Raw genomic sequence first — 6,320 nt, 5'->3', positions numbered from 1 at the left:
AATAGTATGGGTTGGAACCTTCTTGTCGCTCAAACTGAGTCTCCGCTAATGGTGCTGCTACTCGAGCTCTAGGCTGAGCCCTACCTCGGCCTCTGGCATGGCCTCGACCTCTACCTCTGCCCCTCGTAGGACCTGCCACTGGGGCTCTGGCTGCTGATCAGCTGAGGATGTGCTACGTGTTCTCGCCATCTGCAAATGAATAAGAGTAGAAGAGTTCAATTAGCAATGAGTGAACAAAATTGCACAACAGAGAAGAATAGAAGTGACATTGTTCCTAAACTTCGTAGCCTCTGGAAGATAAGTATAGACGTCTCCGTACCGATTCCCCAAACTCTACTAAGCCTGCTCATGAATTGTGACACCTAGGCAACCTAGTGATCCGATACCAACTTGTCACGACCCGAAATTCCCACCGTCGGGACTATGATGGCGCTTAACATTTTACTTGCTAGGCAAGCCAACATTAGAGGATTCTTTATACCAACTTTAACCAATTTCAATAATAAGAATTATTCAGATGAACATGAATTAAAACTGCTTTGGGCAATAACATAAACCCATAACATTTGAAACATTTTGGATCTGAAGTCACAAATCACGTGCTACTATGATTAACTACAAATAGAGTCTGAAAGGAAATACACTACTCTGAAGGAAAAGAAATAGTAAAATACTAAGACTAAAGAGAGACTCCAGGGTCTTCGGGCGCCAGCAGATCTACCTTGGGTCTCTTGTCAATCAATCCAGCGACTAACCTCACTATCAGCTCGGGCCAGTACCAAAATCTGCACAGGAAGTGCAGGGTGCGGTATCAGTACAACCGACCCCATGTACTGGTAAGTGTCGAGCCTAACCTCAGCGAAGTAGTGACGAGGATATGACAAGACACCTACAAAATTAACCTGTGCAATTTAACAATATATGTACAAAGATAACGTCAAGTAAATGCTAGACGAGTAATATCGGGAAGGGGGCATGTTGAGGGGATCACAGGATAAAGAATCACATCAGTAATAAGAACTTGATCAACCAGTATACCTTGAACCAATAAGAACAGGTAAACATAGTAAAGGAAAATGCACGATATCACCCTTCGTGCTTTTACTCTCAACCTCACCATATAATCAATAGAAACGGCACGATATCACCCTTCGTACATTCACTCTCATAACATGGCACGGCATCACCCTTCGTGCATTAACACTCACAATATGGCACGGCATCACCCTTCGTGCATTAACACTCACAATATGGAACGACATCACCCTTCATGCAATAACACTCACAATATGGCACGGCATCACCCTTCATGCATTAACACTCTCCCTTACCAAAAAGTAATTAACAAATGACAACAAAGAGATTGAAATAACAAGAACAAGTCTTACTTCAATATTTCGTTCCACAATACTAACCTCAACTTTGAATCAATACTCAATTATTATCAAAAGTCCGTAAACATGATAAGAACGATCAACATAACGATTAACTAGTCTAAGCATGGATAATATGATCAAGGAAAGCAACAATTACAAGAATAAGACCCACTCGCATGCTATAAGCCGACCACAACACATAGATGCTTGTCACCTCACCTATACGTTGTACCCCAACATTCAAACACAGCAAATAGACAAATAAGTCCTAATCCCTCAAGCCAAGGTTAACCACGACACTTACCTCGCTCCAACGACAAAACTCAAAGCGCAACCACCATTTTTCCTTTTAAACAAGCCTCCGAACCAATAGAATCTAGCAAATTACCAATCAAACAATTCAAATTAAGCCTTGGGAACTACCCACGATTGCAAAGAATTCAATTCAGGCCATTATTGAAAAAGTCAACAAAAGTCTGCCTGGCCCGCTTGGTCCAAACCTAAAATTCGGACCAAAAACCGATTATCCGTTCACACCCGAGCCCGGTATATAATTGATTTTGGAATCCGACCTCAATTTTAGGTCTAAATCCCCAATTTACCAAATCCCTAACTCTACCCAAAAAACCCCTAATTTCACCATGAAAACTCTAGATTTTAGGTTGAAAACTTGTGAAATGTAGTGAAAGATTGAAAGAAAATAGGTTAGAATCACTTACCAACGATTTGGGGAAGAAGGAGTCGTGGAAAAACCGTCTCTATGGTTTTAGGTTTTGAAAATTTGAAGAATGAAACAAAAATCCAGTCTAAGTCCTATTTGATCAGGTGCAGATGTCGCATTTGCAACCTGGAGTTCGCAAATGCAGACCCTGCAAATACGAAGGAGCCATCGCAAATGCGAAGCTCTCCACACTTCTGCTTCCTTCGCAAATGCGAAAACTGGTTCGCAATTGCAACTAATGATCTCCGCATTCAACCATTTTATCGCAAATGCGACCATTTTATTGCATTTGCGATCACTGCCTCCCCCGGTCCCTCTTCGCAAATGCGAAGCTTTGTTCGTAAATGTGAACTCTAGCCTTCCCAGCTACTCTTTTCAAATGCGATGAGTAGATCGCAAATACGAACCCAACAGTGGTCGCAAATGGGATGATTGACCTCGCAAATGCGAGGTTTGAGGCCTGCAACAAAAATCTGAACACTAGCAACATTTTCCAAGTTAAATTTCACTCTGTAGCCTATCCGAATCTCACCCGATCCATCGAGGCTCCAAACCAAAAATTCACAAGTCTAAAAACATCATATGAACTTGCTCGCGCGATCAAATCGCTAAAATAACACCTAGAACTACGCATTGAACACCAAATCAAATGAAAATTTCAAGAAAACTATGAAACTTCTATTTTCACAACCGGACGTCTGAATCAAGTCAAACCAACTCTGTTTCTCACAAAATTTCACAGACAAGTCGTCAATGTGGTATTGGACCTATACCCGTTATCCAAAATGTCAAACATTGGTCAAATATTTCCAATTCATTAAGCCTTTAACTTTCAAATTTCGACAAAGTCCGGCTTCTCAGGCTAGGGACTTCCGATTTCAATTTCGGGCATACGCCCAAGTCCCAAATCACGATACGGACCCAGCTGAACCGTCAAAATACGAATCCGGGCCCGTTTACCTAAAATATTGACCGAAGTCAAGTCAAATGAAGTTTTAGGCAAAATTTCTTATTTTTATTAGTTTTTTGCATAAAAGTTTTCTAGAAAGACGCCCGAACTGCGCACGTAAATTTAGGAATGCTAAAACATAATTTTTAATGCTTCGGATCACAGAATTAGGTTTCAAAATATGAGATGACCTATCGGGTCATCATATGAATATGTTGGATACTTGATCTAAATAAATTTGCAGAAAGTAGGAGAAAAGAACGATCTGAATTTTCTAGGGGCAACATTCTTTGCGATATTTCTATGGATGAGGATGCAAATTCAGTAGTAATAAACCGATATTCTTTCGGTGGGAATAGGACCTTCTTTATTAGAAGAAAACATAAAGATAAGGCAGCGTGATCAGTATTTGTCATTATATTTTCCTTTTTCCCTTTCCAATTTTCTTGGTTAACAAGGAAAGCTCGGTGGACGAAGCATCCCGTGTTCATGTAGGGTTCGGTGAAGGGCCGCACCCCAAGTGGGTGTGATGTAGATAGTTTGCCTGATGCAAATATCAGTGAATGATTCCAATGCTCGAACACGTGATCTAATATAGGACAGGGGACGTGGTCTACTTTATTTATTTGCGAAATTCTTTTATTTTACATAGGGATTGGGGAGATGGGGGAATGGATTACATTATAAAGAATCAAACCTTCATGAACAAAGTAAATGTTTAAGTAACCAAATAATCAGATTACTCAGATTCCCTCGATGGTTTAAATCTAAAATAAAATTTCCAGATTAATCACAACATTGAAGCCCATATTTTCTTTCCTACCGACATGACTTGATTCGGTTTACTAGATCTAACGTTCGTATTCTACTCGTATCGTAAAATGATATTGTTTTCATTAGTTGAAGAGATTAGTGAACAATGCGAATTATGCTCTACCCAACACTCCATTGTAATGCGAGTCGTCAAAGGTAATTTCACTAGAGATCTATATTAAACTATCCTGCTTCAAGCTTATTGTGATAGGCAACATGAATAACTAAAAGGTGTAGTGGGATTGTTAAAATCTCTTCCCCGTTAATTAAGGGTCTCTATATTGAGTCCGAAGAACAAAATTAAACTTCTTGTAAGGAAGCATTTTGTCCCTTAATGAGACTTTCGACGGGGATTCTAATTAGTCTAACTAGTAAGATTTGAATTTCGCATACTTGTAAAACAGATAGACTATAGGAAGCATGGGCAAATTTGGGAAAACATCAAACAATTTAGATAACCAGACGGGAAGGAAAAAAATTTCGTCCCTACTTTCTATTTGTTAATAATTTCGTTCTAACATTATAGGAAGAATTTGAGCATTCAATACAAAATCTTGACATAATAATTACAGTAGTTAGCCCAAGACATTATATACCTCTTTAGAAAACCTTACGCAACTTATGATTATAAACAAGTACATCTTCTAACACCCTCCCACACGTGTAACAATTGTTTTTGGGGTTCGCACGTGCCAGTGGTGTTAGAGAATTCACTTGTTCATTATTATTAAATGTGTAAGTGTTTCCCTTTTGAAGAGAGGGAGAAGGCTCAAAATGAGAGAGAATAAATTAGAGGGAGACAACTTAGGCTCAACATGCTTATAATGTGTGGTTATGGAGCAATACCAGTGACTTGATAGGCTGATTTGAAAGAGAGAGAGAGAGAGAGAGAGAGGGTTGGGGAGGCAAAGTAGATAGCTAGCCGAGTAGGGAGAGAGAGAGAGGGAGGAACCCATAGCGATAGAATACAAGGACAGAAAATAGTTGAGCAACTATGCTTACCAAATTTTTTCTCTAATACAATATAAAAGAATTTGAGCATCTAATCCAACATCTTAAGGCAATAAATGGAGTCACCAAAACATTATAAATCCTTTTAGAAAAACCCTTATATAACCGATGAGGAACAAGTATATTCTCAAATAATATTTTTTCTGTGACGACTTTAATCACTTTCTGTGATGACTAGCTAATTGCTTGAGCTTAGTAAGAAGTACGTTTGAACGGCTGTACATATCTCAACAGCTCCAATTTCCTCTAATAACCTCTTGGGATGACTTTTACAATTTCTATGACAACGTTACAAGTCGCTGCAAATTATAGTGTACACTTCTGTATGATCTTTTCTATCTTACCCCCTCAACAGACTAAAGCTAATTTCTTGATAAGTTGGCGAATCAGGATCACATAAATTATTGTTGCATCGATACTATGTAAGAACAATAACTTGGCACTTTTTGGCATGCCTTAATACAATTGTCACATTGAGACATGTTACCAATTATGTGAAGAAAATAAAATCAGAGCTATGTGAATAAGTACTTATTAAACAAGCTCCTTCAACGAACAACATAGCATTATTACCTTAATTGCTTCTGTGGTCCCATGACCGCAGAAGCAGATTAGCTGGGCAGAAACATATAAATTCTTGCCTTCGCGAATTTGAGCCATTTTCACCTCTTTTCAAACGGGAAGAAGTCTTGGGGAGCATTTTCAAGAGGGATTTTCATAGGAGTTCACTGGGGTAAGGTCCTTAGTCCCTAAACTCGTTATTGGAATGATTTTTATCATTTTAAGCATGAAAAATTAAGGAAAATTAGTGGTAATTTGGGGGTTAGGGCTTGACTAATTAGAGACCTTTGAGTGATGATTTGAGGGACCATTTGAGGTCCGATTGTGGTACTTTTGGTATGACTGAACTCGAGAGAATGCGAGGATTCTGGAAATGTAAATTTTACCCGATTCCAAGACGTGGGCCCGAGGGGCATTTTGGTCATTTTACCTAATTTTGCGTATCAGCTTAGAATTTGTTTGTAGAATCAATTTGCTGAAGTGTTATTTACATTATTCAATTGAATGGAATAGATTTGGGCCATTTGGAGTCGAGTACTCATGGCAAGAACGTGGTTTCTGGTCGATTTTGAGCTGGTTCAAGATAAGTGGCTTGCCTAACCTTGTGTGGGGGACCTTCCCCTTAGGATTTGGTATATTTGTTAATTGAAATGCCTTGTACGTGAGGTGACGAGTGCGTACTTGTGCTAATTGTTGGAAAATCCGGTTATCACTATGTAATTAAGATTGTGTTTTCTTTTTCCTGTTAATATTATTTGCAATTTAAGCCTGTTGTTAGCTTAGAGAAGCATGCCTAATTGACTTACTTGTTTTATTTGCTTAAACTGCCTTATTTGTGTTATGTGAAGCATGTTAGGATAGAATTTCCTGTTCTACCTTGGTATGAAGT

The sequence above is a fragment of the Nicotiana attenuata genome, chromosome 5, assembly GCF_001879085.1.
Source record: "Nicotiana attenuata strain UT chromosome 5, NIATTr2, whole genome shotgun sequence".
Taxonomy (NCBI): domain Eukaryota; kingdom Viridiplantae; phylum Streptophyta; class Magnoliopsida; order Solanales; family Solanaceae; genus Nicotiana; species Nicotiana attenuata.
Note: the sequence above shows the minus strand (reverse complement) of the source record.